The following is an 18452-nucleotide window of genomic DNA, read 5'->3' as shown; positions in this document are numbered from 1 at the left end:
TTCTTTATTCATTCATCAGTTGAAGAGCACCTAGGTTGGTTCCATAGCTTAGCTACAGTGAATTGAGCCACTATATGTTGGGGGTTTTAGCCCCCAGTTCCCTCCTGACCTGCGGGAGAGATTGGGGGAGCACGCCCCAAACAGGAAGAACCAAGAAAGGTAAAGTTTGACTGGCTGCCTGCACCCAGCCCTCCTTTGCAGGAAGACAATCAGACGCCCAAGGGGGAACAGTCAAAGCAGGAGCTCCTTTATTGAGAAAACACACACCGCTAATATAATGTACAGAGCCAATCAGGGTAAAGGTCAGCAGGGTGGGGAGTGTTCACATGTACACCCATCCTACAGGCAGTAATGGGTGACACAGGAGCTGTCCGTGAGGGCAGAAGGGTTCTGAGCCTATCCTTGAGGTGGTCTGATTCTTCATCACAACCCACGGCAATGCCTTCTGGCTAATCCCTAGGTGCTATTTTAGCCATATATGGCCCCAGGACTGGGAAGCGGGTAGCAGCCAGCAAGTTAGGTTTCCTCTTTTCTGATGCAACATGCCCCACTTTACATCATGCCCTACATCTATAAACACAGATGTGGCTGCAGCACTGTAGTATACTTATTTAAGTCCTTGGGGGTATAGACTGGGGAGTGGGATAGTTGGGTCAAATGGTGGTTTCATTCCAAGTTTTTTGAAGAATCTCCATGCTGATATGAAGAATGATTACACCAATTTGCAATCCTATAAGCAATGTATGATTGTACATTTTTCCTACTTCCCACCAACATATATTGTTAATTGTATTCATGATAATTGCCATTCTGACTGGAGTAAGATAGGATCTCTAATTGCTAGAGATTTTGAACACTTTTCATATATTTGTTGACCATTTATATTTGTTTTTCTATGAAGTGCCTATTCAGTTCCTTTGTCCATTTATTGTTTGGATTGTGTGTGTGTGTGTGTGTGTGTGTGTGTGTGTGTGTGTGTGTGTAAAGTTTCTTGAGTTTTTAATATAACCTCAAGATTAATACTCTATCTGAGGTGCAGGTGGTAAAGACTTTTCCCATCTCTCTCTCTTCATGCCCTTGATTGTTTCCTTTTTGATTTGTCTCTGTTCTGTTTATTGATTCTTGATTTTACTTCCTGAGCTTTAGGAATCTTGTTGAGGAAGTCAGTTCCTAAGCTAACATAATGCAGTGTTGTACCTACATTTTCTTCTAGTGGTGACAGTCATGTTCATTTTTACCACTTCTATTCAATATAGTCCTTGTAACTCTAGTCAGAGCAATTAGGCAAAAGAAAGAAATTAAAGGGATATTAAAGAGGTTAAATTATCCCTATTTGCCTGATGACATCATCCTATATTTAGAAGATTCAAAAATCTCCACCAGAAAACTTCTAGAAGTCACAAATGAATTCAGCAAAGTAACAGGATGTAAGATTAACATCAATATATTCATTGTATTTCTATACACCAATGATGAATCATCTGAAAGAAAAATTAGGAAACCTATCTCATTTAAAATAGCCTACAAATATTTGGGACTGAATCTAACAAAAGTGGTAAAATATTTCTATAATGATAACTACATAACACTAAAGAAATTAATTGAAGAAGGCTTTATATGGAAAGATCTCCCATGTTTTTGGATAAACAGAATTAACTTTGTCAAAAGGGTCATACTGCCAAAAACACTATACAAATTTAATGCAATTCTTATGAAAATTCCATTGATGTTCTTCATAGAGATATAAAAAGCAATTTTGAAATTCATTTGGAAAACTAAGAGGCCTAGAATAGACAAAGCAATCCTTAGCAAGAAAAGTTAAGCAGAAAACATCATAATACCAGGACTTAAATTATACTACAGAGGGTATATTAATCAAAACAGTATGCTATTGGTTTAAAAAGAGACATATAAATGAGTGCAACAGAATAAAAATTCCAGATATATATCCACACATCTACAGCCAACAAATTCTTAACAAAGTTAGCAAACATGCATTAAAGAAAGGACACTCTCTTTAATGCATGGTACTGGGAACAGTGAATATCTACATGCACAAAACTAAAATTGAGCCTTTGTCTAACCCTGTACATGATCAACTGAAAATGGGCCAAGAACTTAAATGTAAGACTTGAACTTCTGACACTACTAGAAGAAAACATAGGAGGAACATTTCATGATACCTATTTAAGGGGTGACATTTCTGTGGGGACCCTGAAAGAACCAGAATCAAAATGTAGAAAATAATAAATTACATCAAACTAAAAAGCTTTTGCACAGCAAAGCAATAATGAGAAATAGGTGAAGAAACAACCTACAGTTTGAGAAAAAAATAATTGCCAACTATACATCTGAGACATGTTTAATATCCAGAATATAAGGAATATATCTTTATATAAGGAACTCAAAAAAGTTAACAACAACAAAAAAATTAAACAATTAAAAAATGGGTAAATGACCTGAATATTTGCTTCTTAAAAGAAAAATACAAATGACCAACAAATACATAAAAAAATGCTAAATATCACTAGCCATCATGGAAATGCAAATATAAACCACAAGGTGAAATCATACCAAAGTTAGAATAGTTATTATAATACAAACAAAAATGAAATGTCAAATACTGATGAGGATGAGAAAAATAGGAATTTATTTTTTTTTACTAAATTACTTATTTATTCTAAATTGTTTTACATGATGGCAGAATGCAATTCATTTCATATTACACATATAAAGCACAATTTTTAAAGACACCAATTGTTCACAACATATTTTCACACCATTCGTGTCTTATACATGTACTTAGGGTAATGATGTCTAATTTATTCCACCATCATTTCTACCCTCTTCCCTTCTACCTTCTCCTCATTCCCTTTGCTCTATCTAAAGTTCCTCTATTTCACCCATGCTCCCCCTCATATCATATAAAATCAGTATCCTCATATAAAAGAAAACATGTGGCCTTTGTTTTTTGAGGATTGGCTTACTTCATTTAGCATTATATTCTCCAACTCCTTCCATTTACCTGAAAATGTCATGATTTTTATTTATTTATTTTTTTTATGCCAGGGTAGAACCCAGGGCTGGTTGACCACTAAACCATATCCTCTCCCCTTTTTTAACTTTTTATTTAGAGACAGGGTCTTGCTGAATTGCGTAGGGCCTGGCTAAGTTGCTAGAGGCTGGCTTTGAACTTGCTATCCTCTTGCCTCAGCCTCCAGAGCTGCTAGGATTACAGATGGGTACAATAGCACTCAGCTCTGTGTTGTTGGCAGGAAAGTAAATTTGTGGCAGACAATGTAAACAACATAGGAGTGTCTCAAAAAACTAAAAATAGATTTACCATATGATTCAGCCATCCAAACTATGGGTATATACACAAATGAAATAAACTAAGCATACCAAAGAGATACTTCCATGGCTATGTTTATTGCAGCACTATTCCTATTTGCTGAGATAAGGTATCAGACCAGGTGCTCACCAACAGAAAAGTATATAAAGAAAATGTGAAGCTGGGCATGGTGGCACACGCCTATAATCCCAGTGACTCAGGAGGCTGAGACAGGAGGTTTCAGAGTCCAAAGTCAGCCTCAGCAATAGGGACTGAGTAAGACCCTGTCTCTAATAAAATACAAAAAAGGGTTGGAGATGTGGCTCAGTGGTTGAGTGCCCCTGAGTTCAATTCCTGGTGTCCCCCAAAAGAAAATCTGATATGTACGTGTGTGTGTGTGTGTGTGTGTGTGTGTGTGTGTTTGTGTGTGAGTGTATGTGTATAATATTCAATAACCTTTACAAATTCTCTGGTGGTTATTATGTTTTATATCTCTTGATTTCAATTGACTGGTAGTGTTCCTGTAATCTCACCATTACTCAAGCTAGTATCTATATTAGTATGCTATTCAGCCACAACAAAGAATGAAATCCTATCATTTTCAACAAAATAGATGGAACTCAAGGACATCATTTTAAGTGAAATAAGCCAAACTCAGAAAGACAAGCACCCATGTTCTCTCCCATAGTATCTTAAAGTATAATGGTGGATACTAGAGATATGGAAGGGTGTGGGAGGGTTGGGAAAAGGTGACTGGAATTGATCAATGCATTTGATGTGCATGTATGAAAATACAACAATGAACCACACCGTATGTACTATTAATATGTGATAATAAAAATATTTTAAATTTGTAAACATAACAGTTAATCATATATGGATCAAATTATCTGGGTTCTCCATTCCATTTTGTTGATACATGTATCTATCCTTTCACTATTATCATTGTGTCTTGATTACAGAATCCCTATAGAAACTTCAAATTCTTTATACTTTAATGTTTATTCTTTGGCAACATTCATTTACCTATTGCTTTATGAATAAAATAATTAGCACACTTTCTACGGTGTGTTGACTCTTATTTTTTGTAAGGGTTTTGTTGATTTTTTTTTGCATTGAAATCATATTCAACAACTTTTACAAACTCTCTGATGATTATTATGCTTTATATCTCTTTATTTCAATTCACTGGTAGTGTTCCTGTAATCTCACCATTACTCAAGATATTTGTAGTAGGTCTTGCACAGACACAATTTATCAGATTAAGAAAGTTTCTATTACTTTTTAGTTTATTAAGAGCTTTATTTTTTATATATACACAGAATTTTATTGAATTTTTTTCTGAACTGATTAAAAAAGATAGTTTTTTTTATCCATACACATAATTATGTATATAAATAAGTTTCCCCAGTGGTGATGTAAGATTTTGTATAATATATTTCTTGGTTATATTTACATTTTATCAGCTTATTGTAAATTATTTTGAAAAAGAATAGATTTTTTTTTCTAAAATATTGTACCTTATCTTTTTTAGAAGACTGCTTATATAATATACTATAAAGACCTCTATAACATCATTTTATTTTTTTCATCAGTGATGTATGTGTAATATCTTAACTTTATATTTTTTATTTTGATCATTCATCCCACTTTTCCTCTAAGTTAGAAAATCTTGCTTATTTCTGCCTTCTGTTAATATCTTTATTTCCATTCTTGTATTTCTAATAATATACATGTATATATATATGTATGTATACATATATATGTATATATATATATATATATTTGTGTGTGTGTATTTTTTTTCTATTATGAGGAAAATAGGGCTAGGGCCTCAATATCTCCTTTAAGACATGAGCCCAATGACCTAGCTTCTTTCTTTTTTATTTGTTCTTTTTAGATATACATGACATGCCGCAGTCCAGCTGAAGCAAAATAACCGGGCGGTGACGAACAACTTGTGTACATTGATACAGCAGGAGTAGGAGCCGTTTATTGTAGGACAACAGAGGTATTTATACATTCCACACAGCTTATCTTAATTAACATAAACTCGATACAGCAGTCAACCAATAAGAAATCTCCACACTTAATGGCTCGCTGGTGTTACTTCATAAACCACTCCCTCTGGCAAAATGCCAGGTGCCATCCAGACTTGTTTACAGACTCTACCAATGACAGTAGAGTGTATTTTGACACACTATACATACATGGAATATGACTTATTTTAATTAGGATCACATTCTTGTGATTGAACATGATGTGAAGTTACACTGGTCATCAGAAACTTAGGTCTGATTCATTCTACTGTAGAGTGACCTGGCTTCTTTATATTAGGCCCCAACTCCTCAATGTTCTACCACCTCCCAAGATTTCCACAGGCTCTAAATCAAGTCTTCAGCATATGACCTTGGGGGAACATTTAAGACTATCATCAATTCTAATTCATATGGACTTACTTTCATTATATTGTTTATTCTTTGAGCATTAGAGAGGTTCTATTGGTTGTGTTTTTCTTTTCTGTTCATTAGTCACCAAAAGGAGGGATGCTTTATCTGTAAGTGTCCCTGAGAGTGTGAAGAAACAGTGGTTTCTATCTCTCTAGAAGAGACATATGGAGGATAGGTTTTCCCACAGTAAGAGAAAGCATCCCTGTTCCCCCAGTTTCCACTGGAGTATGAAGTAGTTTTAGCCATCCTATCTGGCTTTTCTTCCGTGACTTACCTGGTAAATATACTACACTCACAACTGATCAACTTACCATTTGAACCCAGGTGACTAGAAAAACATCTAATACAAAGTATGTAAACATTCAAATATTTGTGAAATATTGAAGATATATAGAACTGTAAAATTTTTTGTTCTAATACTATATTAATATGATAACAAGACATCAGAAAGCATATACTCTATTGATAAAGTGTCACTAAGATAATAATTCATTTCCTAAATGTTATTGTCTTTTTCATATTTAATTTATAATAAACAAAAGTTAGAAAAATATCAGTATTATGAGCCAAAGTTTTCTCATTACAATTGCACAAATATGTTACAATACAAGAAGGCTGAGTCTCTTTCTCTTGATGTCATCAGAAGCTCCACAGAGAGAAACTCAATAAGACTATGCCACACACACACACATACACACACACACACATTACCTGCTCATAGTAAACACAAGGAGCATTCATGCATGGCCAAGGAGGACACCTACATCATCAACCACCTGCAGAGGTGCCTTGCTTCTTGTAAACAAGGGGAATGAGTGACTGTTACAGAGAATGTTCCAGATTTTAAAACACGGAAAACATGGTGCCCTGTCCAAATGACTGTCAATGTCAGGGATTTGAAGAGGAGTAAGCAGTGGCTAGGCAGAGGTACTTTTCTGCAAATGCCAATCTATTATTTAGAGAACTGCTATAATTTTCAAAAGCTTAAATGCTTAATATGAAATAATCTATTTGGATTCAAACTCTATGCTATCTAACATTTAATTAATTTTTATAATCAAAAAATAAGAAAAAGCAAATGCTTTAAATATAACTTTTTTCTGTATATTATTTTTGAAGAATGGAAAATTTTAGTTTATTAGTTTTATCATTTATGCTGGGGACTGAATGTTTGCTGTATTTATTGACATCTCAATCCATAGTGAGGTAATGTTTGGGAGGGAGACTTTCAGAGATGACTGGATCATAAAATGCCCATTTCATAATGGACTTAGTGCCCCTGTGAGAAGGGAAAAAAAGGCATCTTCCAAAAGTTTTTACATATTTTACAAAAAATGCCAATGTTTCCAGGAAAAGTCTGAGAAGATGTTTGGAAGGAAAGCTCTGAAATAAAAGAGGAAACAGAGCAGAAAAACCTCCATCTTCTTAAGGAACACATAGATAATTAGGAACAGAATGTCAATAGAAGAATGGACAGTAAAAGACATTTCAGTGAGGTCTCAGATGGAAATAAGAAACATGCTATTGAACAATTGAGAAAAAGAATCAACCCTTGTTACACAGTGGAAAGAACGTTGTTGAGTTGTGTCCATATTGTAGTGTTTTATAGAAGACAGAATTTGTGGTTGGTGAAACTGAATATTTAGTTGTTTTTGTTTTTGTTTTGTTTTGTTTTCCTTAAGTCAATGTGAAAGAGCAGCTTGTTTCTTCCAACTGCTTATAAAAAATAAAAGAGGAGGAAAATGAATTTTTAAATGGAATTGTTAATTAACCATTCCACAAATTACACTGACCATTTAGACTAAAGAAATAGAAACTGGGCTGGGGATGTGGCTCAAGTGGTAGTGTGCTCGCCTGGCATGCGCGGGGCGCTGGGTTTGATCTTCAGCACCACATAAAAATAAAATAAAGATGCTGTGTCCACCGAAAACTGAAAAATAAATATTAAAAAATTCTCTCTCTCTTTTAAAAAAAAAGAAAAGAAATAGAAACCAGAAGAAATAAAATGAAAGCAAATTTGGGGAAGCCAGAGTAAAATGTTATGGAATGAATGTTTCTATTTCCAAAACTCATATGTTGAAACTTTGATCCTCAACGTGATCCTCCCTTTCTTTCCAAGGTGTGAGGTTTGCAGCAAGGAGGCAACCATCTGTGAACCAGAAGGAGAGTCCTCATCAAGAACTCAATGTGGATTGGAGGAAATTCCCCCTAAAAAAATACAGTATGGGAAGGCAAAGTGGCATATTTATTCTGCAGAAGATTGCTGGACTTTATTTTCATCAAGTGATGAAGATCAACACCACTTGTAATAAAACATATTGATGTCTTGCAAGCAAAGATAAGATGCCACCACAGACCATATAAGTTCTCTTGTACTTTTGCTCCAAATACTTAACTTCAGTGTATACTGATGGAAACTTAAAAAAAAAAAATACTGATAAGTGCTCAAAAGCATCCTTGTTATGGAATATAAGGGAAGTTTAACTCTCACAGATTGAAGAAAACTACGGAGACATGATGACTAAAGGAAGTGCAGGATCCTGGATTGGATCTAGAAGAAGGAAAGTTTATTACTGGAAAACTGGGGAAATCAGATAAAAATCTATAGTTTAGTTTAAAGTGGAATATCAACGTATTTCAGTTTGCTTATTGCAGCAATATTATGTAATATTTTAATAGTAAGAGAAATTTGGTGAAAGAATTTGTGACTCTGTTGCCATTCCTAGTCTTCTGTACATTTAACATTGTTTCAAAATAAATAATTTTTTTAAAAAGTAAAAACCATGCAGGTACTCTGATCTCAGATTTCCAGCTACCCAGTCTGTGGATATTTGTTCTTGAAGTCTGAACTGATTAGCATAATCTACTTTTGCAGAGTTTCTTGAATACAGTTAACAATAAGTACCTGAAGACACAACCACTTAAAAATCTGGTTTGGCATTGAGTGGTTTGGCATTGAGTATTGCTATTTCAAAAATAAAAGCAGATATAAAGTTTTCACATTTATATTTATGTCATATGTTCATTTCCATTAATGTTTTGTATTTTGTTTTCTTAAAATTATTCAATATATAGACACAAAGTGAATTATTTTATTGCCAAACCACATATAGACAGTTCAATTCAGTGATAAGTAATTTTAGAAATTTTACCTATTTTCGACAATGAATAAGGTTTGGAAAGCATTGAAGTAGGGAATCTAAAAATTCCATTTGCAATATAAAAGATAATTTAAATTTGTATAGAATTAATTTTAGGTACATAATTATAATTTAAGAAATCCTTATAAAGAGTACTTTAATGATTGTTTACTAGATAAAATTTAGTAGTGACTCATGCTCAAAATTATGTATATGCTTGTGTGTAAAATTTTGAGTTATTAATTTTTAATAATAGGGTACCTAAGATACTTTACAGGGAAACAAAAATATTGCCAAGATTTTATTTTATAATAACTTTAAAAGAGCAAGCCAGAAGCATAGCTTAAGGGCAATAACACTCATCTTACAGACAAATTGAAAATGAATTCTTAACTATTGCTAATAAAAGGGAATGAAAAATTCATTGATTAATGCTTCATAGTACATAGCTTGAAGACAAGCAATTCAGAATAATTCTGGGAAAATATTAAACTACTTCACCTTAATTGTTGATGAAAGATTTGGGCTAGCATGAGGCATGCCTCAGGACTTGCTTAATATGCAAGCTATAAAAGTAAGCTGTTCTTATGTCTGGTAAATACAACAATAAGTGTTGTATTGTCTCCCAAGTTTTACAACTTACTTTGGTACTTATTATTTTTATAATATCTAAAAGTGATAATTAAAATAGTTATACACAAATGATTACGAAAAGACACATGTACCTACTGTGGGTTTTGTTTTGTTTTAATGAACATTCATATATCCTGAGTAAACAATCTGGGACTTGTCTAATATTGCTTCCTTATTTTACTTACATATAAATATTGCTTATGAATATTAGAATTTTAGAACTGGAAGAAATCATCAAATGAGCCCAATTTTCTAAATATCTAAACCTCTCTAATTTGTATGGTCTCCCTCCATGTCACTGAAAATAACAAGGGTGGGATATCAATCTTTACCAGTACTCAAGGAGTATTATTCTTGAAGCAGAGACACATGCAGAGTATAGTATATATACTATATTGTATATAGTATATACAGAGTATAGTATACAGTATATAATTCACATATTTTCTCTTATTTGGATCTAGCAACAAAACAAACAGGTTGTCAATACATTCAATATTTTACAAAATATGAAAGAATCAGCCAGTGGAAGTCTATGTATAGTTAATTTTTTTTGTAGCAGAGCAGAGTAACAGAGGTTGGATTTGAACCCAGGCAGTCTGTTTCTCTAAATCCAATAAGTTTTCTCACCATAGCTAACCCCTTTTCCATGAGCAAAAGAGGGTATTAGTGAGTGACAATAAATCTTTCTAGTCTACCTGCGGAAGTAAGTGCGACTGTATATTAGTAACAGCAAAGCTGCAAGTGTAATGAACGTATGCGGTAAAAGGTATATGGGGTATATGAGAGAAAGTTCTATGATTGTAAATACTTTACTAGGGTTTGTTAATCAAAATCACATGAGGCACAGTTTAATAGTGAGGATGTGTTTGATTAGAACTCATTGGTCAAGCTTGAGCATTAGAAGAACAGAATTTCAAGAACAGTAAAAAAAAAATTAAAGAAGTGGTCTGGAAACTGAAGCACTTACACATGCTGCAACCTTCTTTTATGTTTGGTGATTAACAGCTTTTACCTTAAAGATTTGAAAGACTGGTTCTTGGCACTTATGCTCATTTTTTGTTTTATGACCGCAATCCCAGATCATTCATTATCATAGAAGACACTTATCAGAATGATGTTTTATATATATCTAATTCGGTCCTATTAAACTTCACTTTCTGTTAGTCCAAGTCTTTCCACTCTGACCTCTGAAATGCAATGAATTCTTACAATTTTCTCTTCTGTTATGGTGACATCTCACATGATAACATTGTAATGTCAGTACAGTAACAATCACATAGAGTATAACATTATTCAATTCAGATACACAAACTCATTTTCTTTGTGCATTCTAGAGAAGTCTGTTTAAGAAAGGGTTCTGCCACAAAAATAAGGTTTTTCAACTGTAAATCCCAGGAAAACAACAATCCATTCTTCCTTTTTAATGATAAAAGGAATTTCAAGAGCTTTTCTTTTTACATACAATTATCATATCAATAGTTGTTGAAGCAAATGTTGTTTAAATAGTCCCAGATACTCAAATTGGTCCATTCTCAATACTCTCTTAAGGAATGGACATTTAAAACATCTTTTTAGTGCATTTAAAATTGTGTTCACATGGACACTTGTAACATTTTAAATTTTGCAAAAACAAACATACACACACAAAATAGTCTTTTGCCAATTTATTCAGTTTTCCTCTAGCCTATACATCTATGATAGCATATAGATTCTCTTTTCATACTGAATTATTCTATACCTAAAATCCACCTCTAAAAGTTTCCTTACCTCTGGTCATTTCACAGTGTCTATTGGTTTCACCTTTATTCCAATAAAACCTGTTATTACGACCCCATAGCTGGACATCTTCCCTTCCTTAGCTATACACAGTCTTGTGTACAATCAATCCAAGGATGTATTCTTAGTTCTCTGGTTTTTACTACTTCACCAAGAAAAACATCATCCTTGATTGATTTGAGTTTCATCATTTCTACTTTTATACATGAATGATAAATGCATCAGGGGAAGATTACATGATATCTTTATTTGATGTTATAAAATGTACAATTTCCAACCCCAAAGAGAAAAATAATGCATGTATAAAAGCAAACAATTTTGCTGCTGGAAGTGTTAAATGACTTTTCTCAGTTTCCCATTTATTTTTATGTGAAATAGGAGTCAAATTATAATATGCTAGAAAAGTATAAAGAGTACAAGAAGTATGGAAAACAGAAAATGGACACGGGAGTAATGATAGCACTCTTATTCCTATACAAAACAGAAGTTATCTTTAACTATTTGCACCTCTCTTTTCAACAAGAAGTTGAGTGTGTCTGATATGTACTTTCACTATGTGCCACACACTGCTAAATGCAACCTGTTGTTGGTAGAAGTGTGTGTTTTAATGTGGACTTTCACTTGGCGCCATGTACTGCTATTTTCTAAGAACACAGCAAAACAAGATATTCAGATAGCATTTATCCTCCAGAAACTTAGACTCTGTGGAGAAAGAGCTATCTTTAATGGATAAGGATTATAATAATAATTATTATTATTATACAGAATATACATAGTAAACATAAAGTATAAGTTATTGATCTATCCTAATACAAATCTAGGTCATTTCCTAAAATTGCTGAGAAAAAGTTGTCAAAAGTTACCAAAGATGAGACAGAGAAGCAATATTTTAGCAATAAATTTATCTTGTAAGAAGCTAGTGAAATACAAAGAAGTTTGTAACTAAGTAAATAAGCAAAAAATCTGGTGAGAATGGTCAGCAAGGAGGGTGTCTTGATGACCTGGTGTGGTTGACAGAAGGCATTTTGTACAGTATTTTTACATCTTTTAAGAATTTAGAATATGGGTTGGTAAGTCTTTAAAGACTATAGCCATTTGAGTGAAAGGAAAATATCTAGCAGTTAGCAGTTATTATTATAGTTAGCAGTTTTATTCTAATTGTTCTATGGACAATTATTGATGAACAGGACAATATTACACAGGTAGAAAATTGCTAGTAGATGTTTCAGTCTGTTTTCTTTTGCTAATAATGCAATTCTGCAGACTTGGTAAGTTATGAAGAAAAGAGGTTTACTTTGGCTCACAATTCTGGTGCAAGGTCAAGGGTGCGAATCTGGTGACAGCCATCTTTCTGGCAGATTCCTAAGGCAGTGCAGGGCCTCACATCGCAAGAAATTTTGGGAGTGCCAGAAACCCAGTCACACTTCCTTTACAGAAGAACTAATCTCCATGTAACCTATTCACTTATTTATCCATTATTTATATAAATTAATACCTTCTTGAGGCCATAGCCCAAATTACCTCTGGAAGGTCCCACCTGTTCCTACTTCTTTAATACCTCATAATGGAGATAAAATTTCAACCTGAGTTCTAAAAGGAATGAACCACAGCAGAAGGTATTGAAATATCCACATAAAAAAGTGTTGGTGAATTATTTCTTAGATAAAGTGCAGCTAAAGATAATTTTTCTCTTCCCCTTTTGTATCTAAATATAGCACCTCACACTGCAGCCATCTTGTAAATGGCCTGAGGGTGAAGGCACACCAAGAATAGCAGAGCAAAGAGATGAGCAGAGAGTAGGTTCTTGATAATAGCACTAAAGCTCTGAATCAACTCAGGGTGGGCTGACAAAGAGTTCCAATTATAAGAATTGAAACCGGAGACCTAATGGAAAAACTTCATGGTACCTATAGTGAGCACTGACCAACAGTAATTTCTCTGAACACTGGATTTCTAGAGGAATAGATTTTTTTTTTAGTGTGAGAAAAGTCTTTAGAGGTTTATCATTGATGCCTTGAAAGTTTGTGATTTAGAACTCACCTTGTTTAAGTGTCTAGAGTATTAGAGTTGCAGTACTGGTTTATAAATGAAAATCATGTAGGTAATTATAAATAACACAGTTTTGTATTTTGAAAAGTAATAAAACCAATTCTGTCTGAGGCTACTTTGTAATGATGTTCTTAAAAAAACATGGGACGTGACAAAATTCATAAGTACTTGATTATGATACCGACATAGTTTATTTTAAATTTTCTCCTGGCAAGTCTAGAATTAATATCAGATAAATACCTTCACTTAGATTAATCATAATACCAAGATATTCTACAAGTTGAGTAGCTCCTGCAGATGATCAGAGTACCATAGAAGAATTGTCCTAAACTTATTAGAGAAGAATTACCACAACTAAAAACTCAGAGGTTGAATGAATCAGAAGGAAATGATGGATCATGAGTATTTGATGATGAACAAGATTTGCAGAGGGCTGTGACATTGAATCACCAAGAAACTGACTTGGAAGATGAAGAAACAGATCTCCACAGGGCTATTTATCTCAATATGCAAGGTAGTTCCAGAAATAAATTTCAAAATATTCCACAGACATCGGGTGGATACAAATCTTATTTCAGAGAAGTTAGAGAAGGGAAGGGAAAAGAAACCTGCTTTGAAAAGTAAAATATGTAATATAAAGTTAAAATTGCACATCACATATGTAATGTATATTAATATATGCATATTTTGTATTATATAGTATATATACTTACATATTATATATGAATGTTACATACTATATGTTTGTATGTAAATACAATATTTACATGATGGTGATCTGGTATATAAAGGCAGTATTTGGTAACTGGTCAGGAGAAATTAATTGGATAGGAACATGAGGAAACTTATTGGGATGATAAAATATTTGCTGGATCAAATGGTAGTTATTATGTTAAGAGTATATATTTTTCAAATTTATCAAACTGTAATTAAATTTTACACTATTTAGTATATAAACTTGCTGCAGTAAAGACATTTTAAAAAATTTATTGTATGTCCTATATAAAATTGACAATTGTTTGAAAAAAGTGAGAAAAATATATTAGATACAACTCAATAATTTTTGCCTGAATAATTGTTTTGATCAGCATTTTCAATAAATACCTTTGATGTGTGGTAAATTGGAGAACAGAATATATAATTACTTCAATATTTTACTCTTGAGTTTATTTCTGAGGTTATATATAGAGAGAATAGAGAGATGAGGAATTAGATATCAGATAAATCTAAGGTTGAGTTGTAAACCTGAACAGTCTGAGACATATAATGCAATTGAGAACATGGTGGGAAATGGAGTGTGGCTAGAGATGGAACATAACAATGAAAAGAGAAGAAAATCTAGACTGAAATCTGGAAGGATTTCAACATTTTAAAGTTTTATTAGAAAGAGAGATTAATAAAGCAGAAGCCATAATGACAAAAGAAAGCAATTTAAACCTCAGCTTTCATTTAAAGGAAAATAATCATCACATCTATTAAAGTCTAATAAAAACTCAGAATTAAAGCAGACTGACAGGTATCCATTAAAGTCAGGAAGATGGATGATTTCAAGGACAGATATCACAGGGATATCTACAATTTTCAATTTGGGATGTATGGGAGGATGTTTCAGTGGTGATGGCAACAGCAGGCAAGGAGTGAGATGAGAAACCTCACAGGAGAGAAAGTGAAGTTGAGGGATTCCCATTACCATGAGAGAAAAAGGGGCTAAGGTTCAGAAGATAATTAGAGATGAGTCTGGAGATGGCAATTTTTCATTGCTTTTGGAGGAAATAATAATGTTGAATAAAGAATAAGTATGTGGATTTAAGCCAAACTCGAGGGTGTTTTAACTTGATCACTGTTTTCTACAAGGTCATCCTCAGAATCTGTGATTAGAGTTGAGCACAGTACAGATGGTCTCGAAGCTCAGAGAGGTAGGGGAGTGGACTGGGTAGAATGTCTTGTAGAATTAAAGACCTGTTTGCTTTTTCCAAAGAACCTCTTTACGTTTTTACAACACATATGCACGCAAAATTAAATGCAACTATAATTCAAGCATGATTTTTCTTAGCACAATGTGATATTTTAATTACCTATAATTTCTAGGTGGAAGTAGAATGATCTGCTTGTCACACTAAAAATATTTTGCAGATATTGCTGTGTTAAAAATACACCTATAGGATTATAACTTATGGAGGTGACAGTACTGACTGGGAGAGGTCAATGTCATTGAAAGAAAATTTTATTACAATACTTATACATCTCAAGAGATGAGTACATGGGAAAACATCAGATTAGAATGCCTAGTTACAGGACCAATGGGAAAGGCTAGGCAAACATTTCATGAGGCTTATTCAGAAAAGATAAATCAGGGCTGAATAAACAGTTTAGATTTGACCAATCTGAGTAACTTTCCAAGTTTGCAGGGCTATAAAGGTGATGTCTAGTTGCGTGGAAACTGGTCATAGGATGAGTTAGGGAGGAGCCAATATTGGTTTGGTGTGTGCCAAGCAGATGAGGAGGTGGTTGGGACCATAGACATAGAATTGATAGTTTGCATATAAAAGGCAAGTTCCCACTTAACCAGCCCCTTTGCTCTCTGTAATAATTGGCTATCCCTGGGAAGCAAAGTCTGTTCTGGTACTAAGCATTTTAAGATGTCAAAAACATTATAAAATTAGAAAAATTTAGAAAACCATATATGATGTCCACTTACATTTTTGCATGAGCTTCCTTTGAAAAATTACTACTGGTTGTCTTAATCAAGGAGATTATTGGTAATTGGTTGGTCCAGTGTTTGAATTTTCAGGTTTCTCTTAACATAATGAATGAGGGGGGCAAAGATCAAGGAGTTTGGAATAATTTGCATAGACTTGCTTACATCATCAAAAAAGTAAAATTTAAGGTGGATAGTAAGAGACTTGCAGGAAGCAATAGAGAAAATAAGTGTGTGTCTGCTTATGTTTGAAGAATTATTAAAAATAATAAATAAATAAATAAATTACTATCTTTATGCTATTGACTTTGTGCCCTTATAAGTACATTCCTTCACATCTTATATACATCCAGGTCATAATCATCTGGGGTTCAGAGATGAAAATAAGATTCAAAGGTGGAGAATAAATAAACTTTAAAGCTTATTTATTTATTTTTTTTATTTTTGCAATTTGAATATTCAAAGGCATAAGGAAATATTTAGCCAGACTGGGGAAGAGATAGGAATATACTGTGTAGGAAGAAAGATTAACTCATGCTAAGCATTGTAGTAGACTCAAATATAATAAGAAGGAACATTACTACTTTGGTCATTGACTTGAAAGAGAGATATCAGAGTAGTGGTAGATTTCTTCTTGATGTTTTGGTAGGTTTGTGTTTATTGTTGAGTAGTCTGTCTACAAAGAAGGAAGTCCTGGTATTTATTATGGAGCGAATCATATATTTTCTAAAACATGTGTTTGAATGGTATTATTAGTAACACTATTCATTAGAAAAAGTCTATCAACAGCAGACTAGAAAAATTCATTATTGTATCTTAAGATAACAGAATACAACTATGCAGATTTTTTTTTTTTTAGAAAACTGTTAAGCTCAACAACACAGATGAATCTTACAAACATAATATTGGTCACAAGAAGCCAGATAAAAATGAGCATTTGTTGTATCAATCTATTTGCATAAAGTTCAAACACAGTCAGGACTGAACCATAGCATGTAAAAACTGCTAAGAAAGAAGCAGAGGAATGACTTCTAGGATATCAGTCATCTTCTAATTCTTGATATGGACAATGATACCTGGTTAGGCTCACTTTATAAAAACAAAATCTACTATACTCTAAATATGAATGTGAATACTTTATGCATGTACGTTAAACCTATTTCTATTTATATTAAAATAATAACTGCAAAAGTTCCAGAGTTATGTTTACAGTAAGAAAAATGTATGAGATTCTAATAGAATTATTATCCTTTACTGGTCAGAATGGTTTTTAAAAACATTACTCCCCTTATCAAGGGATGGGATTCACCAAGATTAGCTTGAACTAATAAAAATTCATCCTTTGGGAATATGGCTAGATCATATGTAAAGGATATTAAGGTTTGTTAACAAGGAAAAATCGCTGCATAGTTTTCAAAGCTCTGAATTAATAAATAATTAAACAAAATCCTTAATACTTTCATGTATAATTTTATGTTAAAGCAGATCATGTGTATACATGTGCAGAAGATGATCTGATTTATGATTACTCATTCTTTTACCATTAAAACAAACAAACAGACAAATAAAATCTTCTACATAGCAAAGGGAAAAAAACCCAACAGGGTTATAGGGCGATTTAATAGCCACAACAACAGTTTCTGTTTATAAAACAGATACAGGACTGGAAAAGACTCCCCCCCCCCCCAAGGTAGACATACACATAGCCAACAGTATGCAAAAATGTCCAAAATTGCTGATAATCAAAGAAATGTTAATCAAAACCACAATGAACTATAACCACCTCACTCCTATCAGGATGTCTGTTACTAATACTCAAAAGATAAGTTGATGAATATGTGAGGATGTGAAGAACTGAAAACCCTGAATATCATGCTAGATGCAACTCCTATGGAAAACAGTATAGGGAATCCTCAAAAACGAAACAGAATTATCACATGATCCAGCAATTCCATTTCTGGATCTATATCTGAAAGAATTAAAATTAGGATCCTGAGGAGATATTTGACCTCCCATGTTTGCTGCCACAGCACTCACAATACTCAAGATGCAGAAACAACATGAATACCCTTAAATGGACAAAGAGATAAAGAAAATATGGTTTATACATTCAATAGTATATCATCCACAGAACCAGTTTTCACTCAGTTTAGTGGTTACCAAGTGACCCTTTCAGGTCAGTAATAATTACTAACTCAAAATATTTATATGACCATGCATTAACAAAACACAATTTTAAAACTTTTATATTTTTATCTGTAATATGATCCAGTGCCAGTGATATTAGTTTTCAACTTTTTATGTTCTACTCATTCAGTAGGTACTTAAACACTTTACAGTCCAGTGGAAGGAAATAGACGTTAAAAAATAAT

Source organism: Ictidomys tridecemlineatus, chromosome 5 (assembly GCF_052094955.1).
Source record: "Ictidomys tridecemlineatus isolate mIctTri1 chromosome 5, mIctTri1.hap1, whole genome shotgun sequence".
NCBI classification, from domain to species: domain Eukaryota; kingdom Metazoa; phylum Chordata; class Mammalia; order Rodentia; family Sciuridae; genus Ictidomys; species Ictidomys tridecemlineatus.
Note: the sequence above shows the minus strand (reverse complement) of the source record.